Source organism: Ctenopharyngodon idella, chromosome 1 (assembly GCF_019924925.1).
Source record: "Ctenopharyngodon idella isolate HZGC_01 chromosome 1, HZGC01, whole genome shotgun sequence".
NCBI lineage: Eukaryota > Metazoa > Chordata > Actinopteri > Cypriniformes > Xenocyprididae > Ctenopharyngodon > Ctenopharyngodon idella.
In genome coordinates, this window is record NC_067220.1 from 27839174 (window position 1) to 27859058 (window position 19885).

Below are 19885 nucleotides of genomic sequence, written 5' to 3' on the forward strand. Positions count from 1 at the left end.
TTTGTTTGTCAGGTTCCTTTGAGGCTTTTTTTCCCCATCCAAATCCTGTTTAATATGGATTATGCATGTCGTCTGCACTGGGATTACTGGGGATGAGTTCCATAACAAAATAGCAGCAAAACAGGATATTTTTGTCTACTGCATTATAGGCACCGCATGCAGTCTATGTCAGTTAAATAGCTGATTTGTGATATTGAAAAGGTGGCTGACTGGACTAGTGCTAGTAGAGCTGACAGCAAAACAGAGCACTGCATAATTTTTTTAACAATTCAGTTCTACCCATTTGATAGCCTGAAGCAAAAATTCAGCTGACTGAGTGAATTTACACAGTCATTTAAGAGATCCACTATGACAAAGTACCAGATTAGCGCTTGTGTTTTTCTACATCTCTTCGAGGATTATCTCATCACAGCAAATTAACTGGAATGTTTTCATTCACATTTTGAATTATTTATGTTCCCAAGGCAGTTCCCATGGCAACATCTTGTTGTATTCCACCGGTGATACATTAATCACCAACCCAGGCTCATTGGAAAAAACGTGCCTGTGGCGACATTTCTGCAAAATGATAATATGTTGCTTCATGCACATTTCACAACACTCTCAAAGAGAAATGTCCAGTGAGTGGCACTAAAAATGTGTTCAATTATATCAAAGTTTATTATGCTGGTTGCAGCAGTTCAGAAATAAAATGTACGGTGAGCGGCCCTTAAAGGTCAATGCTCTATCACAGGACTGGGCAGCTCTCGCCTTCGAGGTCCACTTTCCTGCAGAGTTTGGCTCCAACCTGATCAAGCTAATCTGCCTGTAGCTTTTGAGACCTTTGATTACCTTGTTCAGGTATGTTTGATTAGGGTTGGAGCTAAGCTCTGCAGGAAAGTGGATCTTGAAGGCTAATATTGCCCACATCTGCTCTATCTCGTTTAAAAATAACATAACACCAACACTAAACCATATTCTAAACCTGACCGACAGTGTTAACAAAAGCTAACATGAGATAAAAACACATTTACTGAAGCAACTATGCCATTTTAACTGCTTCTACAATTCCTTGAGCTCTTTGTTGTTTCACGCAGCGCTCTCATGACCAATTTGTACAAACTTTATGAGGTGGCTAATTCGTATGAATTCGTACGACCTCGCTCATATGAATTCATACGATTTGTCTAAACCCCAGTGATGGGTAGGTTTAGGGGCGGGGTTAGGGGTAGGTAATTCGTACAAATTCATACGATTTGTGTAAACCCCACTGACGGGTAGGTTTAGGGGCGGGGTTAGGGGTAGGTCATGTGTGCCAATTCATACGATTTGTCTAAACCCCAGTGACGGGTAGGTTTAGGGGCGGGGTTAGGGGTAGGTCATTCGTACGAATTCATACGAGTTTGGCAACTTGCAAAATATGTACGATTTAGCAAAAAAATCGTACGAGTGAGGTTGTACGAATTCGTCCGAATTAGCCACCTCGTAAAATACGTATGAATTGCCATGAGATCAGGTTGGTTTCACGGTACTCACGTTGTGCATCGCAAGTGCAACACTGTACCGGTCGAGCTACCGTGCAAGTTTACTACATCAGAAAAGCCATACATATGGAGCTGATTATGTAATTTTGCACTATTATAAATTTGTTTTGAGGTCATAGCATAGTATTTAGCAAGGAACCACATGAAAATCTGCCCTGCATTCATAATTTGTATTGGAAAGGAATAAAAGTTGTTGCTCTTTTATTGCCACTAGTTTTAATTTCAGCTAAAAACTGCATTGAATTGTATATGTAATTAAGATTTTTGAGTTTTACATGAATGTGACCCGTGCTTGCAAAATGAGTCGGAATGCGCACGCGCTAATTACAAGCTAGCCTACAAGCAAAACAAGTAAAAAATGTCGATTTTGTTCGAATTTGAGGTTTTCACTAAGCCCTCATTTTTGACAGATCCGAAGCGTGCGCACAAAGACGCCTCAGACAGCATGATCCCGATATACACATATAAACACAATTACAATACTTCGTAATATTAAAGTAAAATATTGCAAAAAAAATAATATATATATATATATATTCCTATAGATATTTGGTTTTGACGAGGTGTGTGCCAAACTAGGTGTTATTAACAAGGATTTTAAGGAATGGTTGCTAGGTGATTTTGTTTTGGAACATTCAGAAAACTCGATTTTTCTCAAAATTGACTTTGCTGACTCTATCGACTTCGAATAGGTGTAGCTTAGTCGTTTTTTGTTGGATTCCAACAAATCATATATCATTTTGAAAATTTTTTAAAAGAGATTGTTCATTTTTGAAAACTTGCTCATTGCGACTCATTTTGTCAGCACGGGTCACAAATGTTAGAGGCACGTTTTTCCAATGAGCCTATGTTTCTAATCACAGAAGATGCTACTAACATGATTTGTTATATTTTTGTTGAGGTAATAAGATTATGACAGTAATCACGGAACAACAACCTCAACGTTGTTTGGATTATTAAGTCATTTAAACCTAAACGACAGCGCATTGTTCCTAGATGAGACTCCATTCTGTGCCAGACAGCCATGTCGACAGCAATCAACTCTTTCGGTACGACCTCGACTCTTTATCCAGACTCTCCCGAATGATTGCCGACCTCGCTCACGGCCAAGAGGGAGATATATTTCCTCTGTGGGCATATCTGTGTATGTGTGAGAGCAAAAGTGAACATGCTTGTTTGCGTGTGTGGGTGTTGCTGACAGCCGGAGAGATGGCTGTTCTGATAGTGCTGATGAGGCACACATCGGCGCTTAATCAAAAGCAGAGGCTGTGGAATCACACTCCGGAGATGGGAGTCATAAATTTACAGTGAAACGCAGAGTGCAGCTTACAGTGCAGCTCAAGGCGCTGAAAGCACAGTGAAGGGCCCCTTACGACACCTTTAGAGCACTCTGAGTGTATTGTGCACTCGAGTGTGGAGTGCACTTACCACTTAACTGATGGAATTAATAATTCTCTCAAAATAATGTACTTTCAATCGGCAGACCGTAAAAGTGAAATTTTTATACCTTGTTGGCAAGCTATTGTACACAAATACAGAAGCTTAAAATGTGCCAAGTACAATATTCAGAGCTTTGAAATGATAGTTCAAGATCTTCAACACCCCACATAATATTTTACATAATAATGCAAATGATGAGCACACTGGTTTCATAAACAGACATCTGCACTCCTTATGAATAGGCGTGATCACATTCCTGAACTCCAAGCATAAAGTTGTGTTTAAATCATACCAATAACATTTAATATGACCCAGATTTTGGATCATTTTGTCAAAGGCTGCTAAAGAGATTGACGTAGGCTTTGAAAGGCCATTGACGGGCACGAACCACAACTGTGACTGACAATCGAGATGAGTCTCATTAAAAAGAGTTGATGTCTGCTAAAAAAAATCAATATTTAATCAAGGATTCTTTCTACGGGACCACAGACGGGATCTGATGTGTCTTATAAAGAAACTCAGTCAATCAATCTTCTCTGTAATATCCACATCAGCTGTTTAATGGCTTTAAGTTGGTAAATATACAGTGATCTGATTTTAGTGGTCAGAGATTTAATAATGTATTATAGAGGCATATTGTATCTCAGAAAGCATAGATTTGCTGTATGAATGAATGTGTAAATTATGAGAGTTATGACAGCTGATGGAGTTTGGACCAACCTTGAAAGCATTGATCCATAGATCCATTTATTTTACAACCAACAAACAAGGCTGCAAATCAATTTTCAAACCAAATGAAATGGAGATAAGTATTGATCGGTGGAGGTGTTGGCAGACACAAAGCACGGTATGAGGCAACTCTCTCTCTCTCTCTCTCTCTCTTTATGTGTGTGTGTGCGTGTGTGTGTGTTTCCATGGTAATGGAAAAGCTGAGGAATATGTGGAGCTGGAGTGAGTTATTTTGCCCTGAAGAACTTGAAAAATAAACTCAGGTGCCAGTTATCATTTAGTCTTTGCCAGTGAGACACTGACATTTCATGGCTATTTCATGATGTCATGAACATACTTGAATGTTTCTAAGTAAATTCAGGTTTCAGTAAGTTCCATCTGTGGAGTTTAGACCATTTCGATTTAATAACACATTGATTATATAGTCAAGTTTGATGTTATTAACGCTAAAAACAGTAAAACAACAATGGAAAGAAATACATAAGGTATGAAGAAAAAGAGGTAAGCAATTATTTTTATTGTGTCATTTCCATTTAAACTGTAATTCTAACAAAATAACTAAAAAAAAAATTAAATATGATTTACTTGTGTTTATTGAGGCACATAAATTGTTTCTTTTATGTTAATTAGCAAAACAAAGGAATCAGCCGTTATATCCACCAGAGAATTTAAAAAAATAATACATAAATCAGAAATGGAAATGTTTATTGCTTTCAGAAAAAAAAAAAAAAAAAAAAAAAGGAATTTAAGGGATTTTAATTTCCAGTTGTGGGTACTGTACGTTACTTAAAAAAAAAAAAAAAAGCAATTAGTTACTAGCTAATAATTATTAATTTTCAACAGAGTAATTAAATTAATGTACTAATTACTTTCTCTAAAAAGAATTGCATTACTTATTACTAGTTACTTTCTAAATCTCATATCAACCTCGACCAGTTGAACAATACAAGGATAGACATGAAATTGTTCTTTTAATTCTTTCAAATAAATAATATAAAATTGCATAAATTATTCTTGAACTGACCAAAGTATTTAAAGGTAGAAGGTTACAGTAAAAACATACATTTTAACATCAGACGTTAAATTTTGATGTTAAATCCACTATTAATTTATATAAAATTCGAGTCTATACATACACTGCAAACCCTAATGCTCAAAATAATTAATTGGTTTGAGTAGGGTAAACATAAATTAAACAAATTAGTTCAATAAAATTAACTTTTATGAGTATTTAGAACTTTCTTTTTCTTTTGAGTTCAATAAACTGACACATTTTAAGTAATCTGAATTGTATCATTGTTTTAAGTTTTATGAACTTGTTTCTTTTAATTTAGACAAACTTAAATTTAACAGAATCTGGGCTAGGATTTCCTTTTCCCAGCATGCTTTGCCATGACAATTGAAATTGAGTTTTTGTGCAAGATTGATGTTAAGTGGGAGATTTAGTAGTGATTGATGTTTTGCTGTTTGTTTTGCTTCTGTATTGCCGTACTCATTCAGCAATTGCTATGCTATGCTAATGCTATCAAAGCATTGTGTTACCAATGAGCAAGTTAGCATTTACTGAATTAGCTAGTTAAAGCTAGCCAAGTTTCTGCTACTAAAAATATGTAAATTGAGATTGATAATTTTAAGCTAAGTATAAGTTAAATTGTTAAGAGCAACTGAAATGTATGAGTACAAAATAATAATCTGCCAGTTCTGCTTACTTAAACTTTGAATTTCTTAACTTAAACATTTTGATGTAACTGATTACCTCAATTTTTTTTTAAGTTTTGCCAAGTTATTCGGGTTTACAGTGTGCAATTACATCAGAAGTAACTCATTAAATTACAGACAAGAGTGATCTCTTACTTTACTTTTCTAAGGGAAAGGTAATTAAATTACGGTTATTAATTACTTAGTAATACACCCAACACTGCTAATATCTAAATAAATAAATGCATAATAAAAACATACTGCAGAGTCAAAAGTGATCATAGTTATAACTACTGTTAAAAAGTTTGGGGTCTGTAAGATTTTTTAAACAGGGAAAACACCAAAACACAATGAAACTAAACAGAACAGTGCAGTACATACGTGTATGCATACATACAGTACACAGTGCTCACATTTATTTGATCAAAAATACAGTAAAAGAGCAATGCTGTGAAATATTAATGATTATATATATATATATATATATATATATATATATATATATATATGATTTCTATTAGTAATGTTCAAAACAGTTGCGCTGCTTAATATGTTTGTGGACTGTGATACCTTTTTACAGGATTCTTTGCTGAATAGAAAGTTCAAAAAAACAGCATTTATTACCCATCACAGAAAACTTTCTGCATTTTTCAAAAAACATAATTTAGTATGATTTATTAGCTCTTTTCCTCACGGGGACCAAATAATAATAATAATAATAATAATGTCCCCACAAGGTCAAAAATTTGTGGTATTACTATGCTTGTGGGGACATTTGGTCTCTCTCTCACACACACACACACACACACACACACACACACACACACACACACACACACACACACACACACACACACACACACACACACCATCTGACACTCAATCCATCTCCCCCATGATGCTCTGGATTTTATCAGGAACACTGCAGCAGATGGGCTGTGAACAAGAACAGAGTGATATGTGTTAAAGCGCACACTGACGCGGATACACATACATTTCATGAATATTGCGTGCTTTGACTCATCGGAGACCACTGGCTTCTTTGAAATAAGTCTCTGACTTTGGCAATCGTCTAGATAGTCATCCAGACTTCATGGCAAACCTACTGAAAGGACTTCTCTGGGGAGCTTCAGCTCCAGACTCTAAAGAAGTGAGCGAGGGAGAAACTTTGCACTGAGATACTCCCACTGCAGATCTGCCCCCAAAGCCCCGGAAAATGAACAGGGCTAAAACTAGCTTATGAGACAGCATGTGAGCGTCTCAATTTCACAACCGCAATTGACATCTGACACAGTGTTGGAAGGCTGACATCATTATGTTTTACATTTATTTTTAGAAAGTGTGGAAAATGTTGCATTATGCCAGTAAATATTCCAAAAATGGCCTCTCACAAGGTTGACAACAAAATGAGAGATAAAAAAAAGTATGTGCAGACTCATGCTGTGTGAATAAATCTCATCCAAAACATCTTGAAAAGGTTTTTAGTACTAAGACTACAGGAAAATTCCACTTGGAATAAAAAAGTAAATCTGCAATTCTGAGAAAAAAAGTTCACAATTGTGAGGAAAAAAAGTCAGAACTGTGAGATAAAAAGTTGCAATCACCGTTTTTTTTTTCTTATTTTTTATTTTTTTTATTATTCTGTGGTGGAAACAGACAAACAAAAACACACAACTGTGATGGTTAAACTCACAAATTTATAACTTGTAATTCTGAGGGGGAAAGTCAGCACACTCTTGTAATTGTGAGATATAAATTCTGCAATTGTGAGAAAAAAATGTCTGAATTGTTAGATAAAACAGTCTCACATATGACAAGTACATAAATTACATTTAAACATTAGTCAGTCCCGCCTAATTTTTCTCTGGTGACTATAAGCATACTTTATTTCCTCTGAGCCTACATGTCTGTCAAAATATTGACATTGTGTACCATACAAATCATAGTTCACAAGTGTGGCATATCCAGACGGTGATGAGAAAAGGGATCAAATTTATCTTGGCTCATCATCAATCATTCTGAACTGCTGCTACCACTGTCAGACTTTTTATGATTAATGATTCTATGATTTTGCTCTTTATTTCTCTTTCCTGTATGTTAATGATGTGGTTTAATGTTCCACTTCTATTCAAAGACTTTCTTTTTGACATCCATCCAAGTTGACCTGATTTCTTTCATCCTGAACTCAAAACGCTGGTTAAACGGTTTAATGTTGCCAATCTAGGCGGGCTGAAATTTTTTACTTTTTCAAGATTGGCTGACATCAATCAAGACCAAATTATTTATTTTGCACTAGTCAATATTGGTTACAGCGGTGGATATTGTTTGAAGGGTCAATGACATACTCATTTTTGTCTGAACCTGAAAATTATTCAACTCATACATACACGACAACTCTCCAGATATCATAATGCAGAAATGCCTCATTAAAAGAATGAAATCTTCAAAATAAGCCCTTATTAAGTTTGGTATGACCTTTAATTTATGTTGTTTGTTTTTCAACAAAACTGCTTCACTGCTTATTACTGTTTGAAAAACCTTTGTCCAACAAATTGAAGTCATGTGGTGCAGCCAATATGAAAAGAAAAAGAAATATCATAAAGAGGACCCTGCAGATCATCATAACTGCTTGCAAAGGTCAATAAGTCTCTTAAAATATTAAATAATTTGAGCTTTTTTCTGACAAAACAAGGTTGGTTTAGGTTATAAAATGTCATATTGTGCAACTCCTCCAAAATGTGATAACATTAATGAATTAATAACTGATATTTGCATATTTGTAACACATTTTTTACTTTAAAAATATATATTTTTAAACATTTTGAAAATAATAATTAATACAGTGTACAGGGGTTACACTTTATTTTAAGGTGTCCTTGTTACAGCATAACTATACATTTAAGTAGTGAGTAATATCAATTAACAGCATGTACTTACTGTATAATTAGGGTTAGGGCTTGTGCCAGTAAATGAGATAAGATGTCACTGCAAAAGTGAGAGGGAGTTATTTTCATTAATATATAATAAATACCGCAATATTCCACAAAAAAAAAAAAAAGAAAAAAAAAAAGAAAAAGAAATGTGCATTTTGATTTATGGTGACCTTAAGTAATCTCTGTAACATGTATATTCTGGTTTGGTTTGGTTTGGTTTGGTTCTGTTTCTGTTTGCCTGTGTTCCTTGTCATTAGCTATGTTTCCATCCAAACTTGAGAATTTAACTTGGAATTGGATTTGGAATATCGCATAAAACATTTGTGAATAAAGCACTGTTTCCATCCAGTGAGCTGAAGAGAACAAATCATCACTTCCAGATAAACTGGTGCTAAATATAACTAAACAAAATGGAAGTTGATGCAGCAGGAGAAGCCATTGTATATAATAATTTTGTATATAATAGCCTAAATTACTTACGCCTCAGAGCACACAGACAAAACGCAATGAAGAAATCTTGCTTTCAGAGGCAGATGCCTGCTGTTTGGGAACACAGTTGTGTAAGACTGTTCTGGAAGGTAATTATACTGAATCACTTTGACGACAGACTTTGCTCAGGCATTTCAGAACAACCAAAACAGCATTTCAGATGCTGTGCAATGAGATCGGTCCACTGGTTGGTCCAGTTATGCTATCCCATCGCAAATATTCGGTAAATGTGTTTTTATCTTAGTTTATGCTCATGTTTTCTTATCAGATAAAAAGTTTTTCCGACTCAATTGTGCGCATATGTTTTTATGCACATTTTTAGAATTTTTGCGCATTTTGGCACTTCCATCCTGCGTTTTTTAAGCGATATCCCAAAATGTGCATAAAAATAGGTGGATGGAAACATAGCTATTGTAAGGACCTTTCCACATAAACATGGGTATTTTCAAAACCGCATCTTTTTCTATGCGTTTTTTTCTTTTTGAAAACTCCTGCCAGGGTAAAGATTTTCAGAAAGTCCGGTTGCAGTGCTGTTGTGTAGCCGGTGAAACCAGAGATTTTTGGCTTGTCGGAACCGGAACTGCTAATAAAAAAATTTCAGGCTTCTGATTGGCCAACATGGCTTTACGGTTAGGGTTATATCACCACCTTTCTCTTGACAGTGCTTCATAGCATGTTTTTGCGTTTTCATGTGGACAGAGATTTTTTTTTTTTTTTTTTAACGAAGGAGGAAAATCTCAGTTTATAAAAATACCCGTGTACCTGTGGACTAGGCCTAAGTTGACCTATGCTGTGCTCGAAATCGCCCCCTATACCCTCATTCACTATTCCCTACATTACTCCACTAATATAGTCCACTTGAAGGAGTGAATGAAACAAGTGAGTGAATTCGGACACTGAGTGCGCCGGAAGGGCTGTCGATTTTGCATAGTTTGTGCTTGCTGTTTAATAATCATTTGAAATGTTGCAAACTGGCAGCTCCAGAATATTTTTGTTAAACTCTGCCATGAAAACTAGCATGTACAAACCTTAATTAAACGATTTAATGATCAATTAAAAAGGAAATTATACCTGTATGATATTATACTGGACAAGCGCAGTGTGGAAAATGAATGGATGATTGATTCAGCTGCGGGCGCCATCTCCTGGCGAGACGCGGAAATTCATTCAGCACGCGACTCTCACAGTGCATTATGGGTATTATCTAGCTGTTGAGCGTGCATCGGTTGTACACTCGTTATTGCAGTGCATTGTGGGATTGAATGAGTGCACTCAACATCGTCCACTATGGTTTCGGACACCACTACAAATGGCTGTCCCCTCAAATAGTGCCCTATTTAAGGGAATAGGGGGCGATTTCGGACACAGCCCTAGTTTCTTCTTGTGTGCCAGTTAATCACTAACTAAGTTCACCTGTTGTTCATTTAGTTCCCTTGTTTGCCTCTGTGTATTTATAAACCTTAGTTTGTTCAGTTCTTTGTCTTGTGTTGTTTCACTGCCAAGTTTCTTCTATGGTCTTCTTCGTTGTAAACTGTCTACTTTGTTTTTGTTTAATAAAATTTCTGCAATTAAATCCTTATCTTTTTGCCTGACCACACCATGACAATCCCCTACTGATTAAGTGTTATCATATGAGATTAGTAAGAGCAGTCTTGATAAATGAGGACCTTACTGTAGTCATGAGGCCATCCTTGACCAGCTTTTTATTTATTTTTTAACAGCGGCAAGAGGTCAGTAGCATAATGAGAGCACTAGCACTTGGTCAAAAAAATGTTAATTATTACAATTTATGGGAAGAATAAACAATGCTTGCCCTAAAACAGTCAAACTTGGAAGACTGTAAGATGTTAAGATGTTTCTCTAGGGTGTGGTTTCTGTTCAAAATCCTCAGTAAACAACAGCCTGACGGTGATGATAGTACTGGGATTACTCAAAATCAACATTAAAATGAAAACAAGTCAAAGCTGCTGCCAAAGATAGCCTCACAACAAATAACAGATCAGCTTCAACAGAGGAAGAGCTTTCCAAAGACATCAAAGCATATACAGTACACCTGATAGAAATTATGACATCTGTGAGATGTTTAGATGGTGAAGGGCACCTGGTCCTCTCCACACCTGTACGATTGTTTATAGAATTGCTAAACCTGTGAGACAGAGGTTTGAAGTGATGAAAACATAATGCTAGCATGTCAATGCGTGCCAGTCATCCCTCAAAACTGGCATTTTCTGTATACTGTCCCAGTTAGATTTGCTGAAGGCAAAAATGTGGTCAAAATGAAAACCAAGAATTCAGCAACTACTTCTCAGGAGATTAGACAAGCCACCTTAAGGGAATAAATCGCAGCGAGGATTGCATAAAGTAGAGCAGCGAGGGGGGGAGAAACTAAATAGGACAATGTAGTGTCAACATTACGACATCATAGAGAAAATTTATTAATTTTGCTCTAACCATAAATTACAGACTTCAAAGTGATGATGTAGTTATGTAATTTTGAGTGAAATAATTTTTCGGGCAGTTAATCCCTCTAGATATCATGTCAATAGTTTTTTGAAATGAAGTTTTCTCTCTGCTTCTAAAAAATAAATAAGATACTTGACAAGTTTCACACCTCAAGCAAAGCTCACTGACAATTAAAGAGTATTTATGTAAAACTAACAAAGAGTCCATTGAGTTTAGCAGACCTTGATGGCAGTTTTCTTTGGATGAATTCATATGTGTCTTTGAGAAACGATTAAGTTGTCAGTAAGTTGCACAGTGCAGAGATTCTCTGATCACCTTTGGCTCTGTCACTGCTACAGTAACACCTCTGGGAGATGAATGATTTGAAGGTTTAAATGGAATATATTTTCAAATTGTAGTTGTAAAATAGTTGAAAAAATCATTAAGCCTACGTTGTTTGCTACATATAATTAGCATATTTTTGAAATGTTTTATATATTTTATATTATATATTTACTGTATATGCTTTCATGTCTTTGGAAAGCTCTTCCTCTGTTTAAGCCAATATTATCTGCCTGCAATACTTTTAGGGCCACAACAGTTTCAGGATTGCATTTCTAGGACCCTAGTTTTTTGTGACAGCGCCATCTAGTTTTAAATATTTAAACAGGGTTACCAATGGGCAGGTTTAGGGATTGGGGTTGGTTAGGACAATATATCAATTAAGTTGAATCAATAGCAATACCAATGAGTAGGTTTAGGGTTAGGGGTTGGTTAGGACAATATATAAATTAAACTTAAACAATTAAACGACTAAATCATTGCTAGGGTCCTAGAAATGCGGTCCTGAAAATGCAGCCTCCAGTATTGCAGGCAGATGCTACTCGTTGAAGCTGACCTGTTGTTTGTTGTGATCTTCGTTTTTTTTTTTTTTTTTTTTTTTGAGCAATTCCAGTACTATCATCACCGTCAGGCTGTTGTTTATATATATGTATATATATATATATGGGGTGTTTCATTACTAGACCTAGGTCAGCCTAATGACAAAAAACATACGCCACCATTTGAAGGGAGTGTGATTGCTTCCCTAGGCCACATTTTTCAAATAGTAAAAGAAATAATAGAGATTGTCACCGCCCGCTGTGTTAATGGTCTCCATTTTCTCCAGACTACAGTGCGGAGATTGTGGCACGGCTCTGTGGAGAGGGATCAAACCGCTTGTTTTCAAAAGGATGTGCAGGAAATGACTCTTCAAGTTAAGTGGTTCTTTTTGGTTGATGCTGGATGCGTGCAGGACACGGGGCCGCATCGACCTTCAGGCACGTGTTACGTTTCTAGAGCAGGACTGCGGGGGACTCGCACTCACAGAACACACACACGCAGACATAGCTCAAGGCCACCTCTTTTGTGTTGTGTCTAAACAATATTGTGGATTTGAGGGGGGAATGTGAATTCTGCTGCACACCACAATGATCTAATTCTTCAAGACCACACAAGAAGGTACAGTGATGTTTAGTTTCTTAGACCTGGACTAAAACTGATCCTGGAATAATTTGACTTGTTAATGTGAAATATCCAGTAGGTTCAGAGGTTTTCAGGTCTTCCAACCCTAAACCCAACAATCAGTAGGTCGTAAGTAGAATGTACGGAAATTAATGAATGATCATAGTAATTCAAACCACCAATTCACAGATATCATGGCCATGAATTAAGAATTCACTCCCACAACTTAATTTAATGAATTACTTAACTAAAACGAGGTAATTAACTCATGAAATGTGGCAACTAATTAAAACATTTCGGTAACAATTTTTTTATCTGTGGCCACAATGTCCATTTTTTTTTTTTTTTTTTTTATTCAGCTTGTCATTTACGGGAGTCTCAGAGATGATGTCGCACAAATGTTTTTAGTCTTTTTGGATCTATTTGGCGAAAATAGACATAAAGCTGGCAATTTTATGTCTAAAATTTAAATGACCCAAAATTTACTTTCTTATTTTTTGAACTGTTATATAAAAGCGTCTCACTCAAAATCATGCTGTTGTTTAAAATATCAGAATATCAAACATTTAGAGCAATGGCACTCTTGCTTGTGTGATATTGCTTAAAGGGTTAGCTCACCCAAAAATGAAAATTCTGTCATTTATTACTCACCCTCATGTCATTCCAAACCCATAAGACTTTCGTTCATCTTCAGAACACAAATTAAGATATTTTTGATGAAATCCAAGAGCTCTCTGACTCATCCATAGACAGCAATTTAACCACCACTGTCAAGGCCCAGAAAGGTATTAAAGACATCGTTAAAATAGTCCATGTGACTGCCGTTGTTCAACTTTAATTTTATGAAGTGACGAGAATACTTTTTGTGCGCAAAAAAAAAAAAAAAAAAGACTTTATTCAACAATTTCTTCTCTCCCATGTCAATCTCCTATGCAGTTGATGTAATGAACACAGTGCAGCGCTTCCGTGTTTACGTCAGAGCGTCGACTCAAGTGTCGTGCTGCTCACGTGAACAGTGTCGGCCAATACTAAGCCGGTATTCGGACGTAAACACAGAAAAGCTGCACTGCGTTCACTACGTCAACTGCGTAGGAGATTGACATGAAAGAGAAGAAATTGTTGAATAAAGTCATTATTTTTGTTTTGTTTTTGTGCACAAAAAGTATTCTAGTCCCTTCATAAAATTAAGGTTGAACCACTGTAGTCACGTGAACTATTTTAACGATGTCTTTAATACCTTTCTGGGCCTTGTGGTGGTTAAATTGCTGTCTATGGAGGAGTCAGAGAGCTCTCGGATTTCATCAAAAATCTTAATTTGTTTTCCGAAGACAAAGGTCTTACGAGTTTGGAACACCATGAGGGTGAGTAATTAATTTTTGGGTGAACTAACCCTTTAAATACGGCATTTGCTCATGTGATCTTGCTCAGAATCTGCCCAGTTACATTTGCATGTACAAACTGACCTTGCTGATTTGTTTGCTTCAATAATAAAGCTCTTTGGAACATAGCAATGGGTTAAAAAGAAAATGACAGCTGAAACTCATTTTATTGTCATTGTAGAGGATATAGTCTTAAAGTGACAGTTTTATATGTAAATCATTTTACATGACAACTGTAGGCCTACATGAAAGTTTACAGTTTGAAATATATTTATATATTTGGATCTCAAAGGGATATGGTAATAATATCCACAGAATAAGAAATGAAAAACAACAAGAGATGAAGAGAAAGCAGGAGGGAGAGTTCAGCCCGAGCAGAATAAACAAGAAGCGACAAGTGATGACATGACGTCTAATAGAGAGAGAAAGGCTGTTCTTGTCACAACCTTATTTTTCGTAGAACTGCAAATAGAAGAGAAATTGACTATGCTTGTTGAACTCTTTCTCTGTTATAATTTACCTCAGACAAAATCTGACATTCAGTGACAGTTCCTCACAGAATTTAAAGTCTTATACAAGTGTAGTTTGTTACACATAACCAGAAAAATGCCTGCTTACAAAGTGTTCTGTGGGCCTACATGAAGACTTTATGAAGATTGGTCTTTACGTAACTCTTTGACTGTCTGGTAATCATTGACAATTTCTGTCTACACAATTTTGAGTGGTTACGGCTAGTTCAACAGATCCTCCTTATAATAAAACCAATGGTCAGTTGCCTTTAATGGCCCATGCTTGCTTTCCTTTTGAATCTGAGCAGAATAGATGATTGCATGTCATCCTTCATGAGATGTTTGCAGAAACTATATAGGCATTTGTTGTGGTTTTTGCACCACTGGAGAAGGGCAGACAGTTTCTGAGTCAAAAAAATAAATCAGCTCATCAAGTAAATTGGCCAATTTCATATTGTATTTGTTGTTTAAATTCAAAAAAGTGTGAAACCACTTAAAGCAGTATGTTCCTGGTCCATGGGACTCATGCCAGTATTGTGTCTACCAATGACAAAGCCCCATACACAACAAACGGCTCTGTTTCCCATGAGAGCCCTTTCGAGCCAGAAAGCCATTGCTTGTGCAATTTATTTTAATAGAACAAAATGATCATGCCACAGAAATATGTCCAGTGATTAAATAGAAAACATGGGCCAACATCAGCTTGCCAAAAAAAAAAAAAAAAAAAAATTAAATCGCAAACCTTTTTATGTATTTCAAAGTTGTCAAGCAGCATTTTGTTGGTACAAATTGTTTTATTGCTGTTTTTCCAGTTAACAGTTTGCTGTCTCAAATTATATTTCCCAGAAGTGACATCAGATGAAATAGAAGAAAGAGGAAATCTGGAAGTTATCTATTTTTAAAATGCATTCTTCTCCATAAAGCATTTCAGATTCCTTTAAAGAGAACCACCCCACCTAATAAAAACAGTGTTTACATTCGAAATGGGATTTCCTGCGACCATATTCATCGATGAGAAGATAATAAGGCCATTATGTAAATAACACAGAACTGAATCAAAGGAAAAATAAGGAGCTGTACACATAGAATGTGTTTTTTTGCATTTAAAAACTGAGAATATGTGCAGCAGAATGCAAAAAAAAAAAAAAAAATGCAGGGTCATGAGGCCTTTTTTTTTTTTTTAAAGAAAAGTTCTTGGAATTTTAAAATGGGTCTCACGTTGCCTTCTAGTGCACCTGGGAAACATGAATGACCAAGAAAAGTCATATTTAGTTGTGATGTTATTAATTATAGGCTACAGATAATATCATAAATCTAGAAATCAGTGGTTGGAAAGCAAGTTTGTGGTGAATTATGCAGCTGTTTTAATTTTACAGAATTTCTTAAACATTTAAGGTGTGATGTAGGCCTACGAACAGGTTATAGACAAGCTTAAGCTAAAATGAATCACTCAGTTTGCTTCATGTAATGCATTACCCTGTTACCTGGGAGAAAGACTTGGGATAAAATACCTGCTTCAACTGAAAGAGTCTTCTGAGATTTAAATATATTCAGTCATAAATTGCATGCTCAGCAGATGTAAATGTTAAAAAAAAATCTAATAGGCATATAATTAATAATCCAATAAAATCTAATAATAGGCTACATCTAATTACAGGATGAAGGTGGTCAGTTTTATAATTATATCATTGATATTAATATCACTGTACCCTGAGGTTCTAAGGACCATATTACTTTCACAATGAGGACATGTTACTACAAGATTAGGGAGTAAACCATTCAGCCATTTCTAAGAGGCCTTTTCTATAACACATTGTGAAGGAACTTTGTTAGATGCTCCTTTCTCTTTTATCTCCCTTAAGGCGTTCACTCATGTTTGACAAATTGTCTTTATTCAGTCATTACAGGAGTGTGGGGATGTGGGCCTCTAGCAATGCACCAGGCTCTGTTCAGGCGAAAGAGAAAGAGAGAAAAAAAGTGAAAAAAAATGTAAAAAAATAAACATGTTGTATGTTACAGCCCAACTGATTACTTCAACACAGTTAATTACACTGCAATTTAATTTCCTAAAATATAAGTTTTGATAAACCCTGTTTTAAATGTTTTCAAATATCCTGCTATGATTCATTGGCCAATGCAGGTGTTCTGTCTTTCAGAGCCCCTTTATGATAAGATCGACCACCAAGCATGAAAGGTGGGTTCAGGACCCTAACATGATATTCAATGGTCTGTTACCTGGGTGGGCCGGCTGTGCTGGAACGCGCCAACACGAGCCAGAGGGGTCTACCTGCTGAGACAGGAGCCCAAGGCTCTTGCTGATAGGAGACCCCCATGTGTTGAGTGACGGTGTCATGACCCTGGTTGGGGATGTTGGAGGAACTGCCAACAATTATCTGCATATCTGGTCTTTTTGAAAGAGAGAATAGGGGGATCATATTACTATAGAGTGCCATTTAATATGCATGCTGCTCTAAAGACAAATTAATCATAATGCCTCTACTAATTAAGAGTTTTTATTCAGCCTATTTGTGTAAAATTTCCTAAAGCTTAATACACTGTGATGCCCAGCAGGTTCTTTTAAATAAGCTCTTGTTGTGCTGTTATAATGACACCTTGCATCAGTGCACATTCTGTGTGATGCTGTGTTGATTTCAATTCTGTTCTACACATGGTGAAGAAACGTGATTCTGATGCCCAACTCAGTTTGTTCAGTGATCCATAGCCAGCATGTGCTGAGTACTAAAGTGTTTCAGTTTAATGAATCAGGGACATTGCATACTGTTTCTTTTTATATGTTACTGAAATTTGCGTATAGTAGGTACTTTAGACTCAACCTTCTGTTTCAGTAACATAATAAATCTTAGAGATTAGGAAATGGCCAGCAGTTACAGGACAAGACTATACAGTGATATCTAACATTTCAGTCCATGTCGGAAAGCTGATACTGCCATCAACTGGTCAAGATGTTTCATTGACTATTTGATGCCTTTTATTTTTTTGAAACATTTTATGTGATTATGAATGCATTATGTGTACGAAATTTACAAATAAATGAAATTTATCATTTATCAGCATACACCACCGTTCAATAGAGAAGAAAAGACAATTGCAACTTTCCCTCGGATATACGTCACAATAGGAAGATTATAGCAACTTCTGTTTCATGCTGACTTTAAAGGAATAGTTCACCCAAAAATGAAAATTTGCTGTTAATTTACTCACCCTCAGGCCATCCAAGACGTAGGTGTCTTTTTTTCTTCAGATTTTTAGCTGAAACTGTGGTCCTGGTGAATCATATAGTGCAAGTCAACTACAGTTGAGAGTCAAAAAAACATATACATGAAAAACAAAATTAATACCCATGGCTCCTGATGATACATCAAGGTCTTATGAAGCGAAACGATCGGTATGTGTAAGAAACTGAACATTATTTACAACAATTTTACCTGTAATCCACAACCTCGGCAAACGGTCCTGAACGTGTTCACGCAGTCTGGAGCAGGAGCTTCCTGTCACATTATGACGTATGCGTGGATGCAAACTCACACGTGAGCTGACTTTGTGCTTGTTTACAACTATCGAATGCCAGATGGGTCAGCAGTCAAAAGCACACTAATTCTGACCCATTTGGCATTCGATATTATGCGACAGGAAGCTCACGTTCCAGATTGTCTTGCCGTGGTTTTTTGTATAACAGGCCAATTTGTCCTGTTACAGTGCAAATAAATATGCTTAAAAGGGTTAGTTCACCCAAAAATGAAATTTCTGTCATTAATTACTCACACTCATGTCGTTCCACACCCGTAAGACCTTCGTACATCTTCGGATCACAAATTAAGATATTTTTGATAAAATCCGATGGCTCAGTGAGGCCTCCATTGCCAGCAAGATAATTAACACTTTCAGATGCCCAGAAAGCTACTAAAGACATATTTAAAACAGTTCATGTGACTACAGTGGTTCAACCTTACTGTTATGAAGGGACAAGAATAGCCTACTTTTTGTGTGCCAAAAAACAAAATAACGACTTTATTCAACAATATCTAGTGATGGGCAATTTCAAAACACTGCTTCATGAAGCTTCAAAGCTTTATGAATCTTTTGTTTCGAATCAGTGGTTCAGAGCACATATCAAACTGCCAAAGTCACGTCCCCCGGTGGTGAACCATTGAAATTTCAAAACACTTATGGACGTAACGGCAGTTTGATACACGCTCTGAACCACTGATTCGAAACAAAAGATTCGTAAAGCTTCGAAGCTTCATGAAGCAGTGTTTTAATATCGCCCATCACTAGATATTGTTGAATAAAGTCACTATTTTGTGTTTTTGGTACACAAAAAGTATTCGTGTCACTTCATAACATTAAGGTTGAACCACTGTACTCACATGAACTGTTTTAAATATGTCTTTAGTAGCTTTCTGGGCATCTGAAAGGAAAAAAGAAAAATAATTGGCAATGAAAAATCATGATGGGTGCCTAGTGTTTTCCAAAGGGAAAAATCCATGTTTTATCATTGCTGCGTTGCATCTGTCAATAACTCCCTATAAGCATTTTTACTTTAATGAGAGAATCCATTATCGGTCTTCAGCTTTTAATGCAGCTAATGTATTATTTAGATTGCACTACATATGCGAGAGTAATTGAGAGGTTTTTTTTTTAATGTTACCTGAGAGTCAGTGTCCCAGAGTTGCATGAGGACTATGAAAGGAGCAGTTAACTGTGAGACACAGTAATGTTGTAAAACAGTGTAATGTATAATGTCAGCGTAACTGCTTGTGCACTGGTGTGCAGCGGCAACAAGCCGGGGGAATGGTGTTTTATAACTAGCCTACACAATTAATCAGGGAATCATGTCAGACGGTAAAGGCAGCTGGCACGTTTATGGCCATAGGCGAGATTTGCATACAAGCAAACCTTCAAAATGGGCTGAATGTGTTTTATGCTGTTTAGCAGTTAGTGTTTCATTTTTTATGTACTGTAGTATAAAGTGTGTTCAGCACCAACTGCTGGCTAGCAGCTCACAGCGCGGTCAGAGCACTTGAGTGTGAACATTAGCTAATGACCCCCAGAGATGCCCCTGTGGTCTCAAAGTTTAAATAGAAGTGCAATGCAGTTAATAAGACTGGATACATCCCGCAGAATAAATGCTAGGCGGTGTAGTCTGCAAACAGTGTGGGTGGATCTAGTTGACTTGATGGATAAACACTATATACATGCTCTAGTAAAAGAATGGTTAA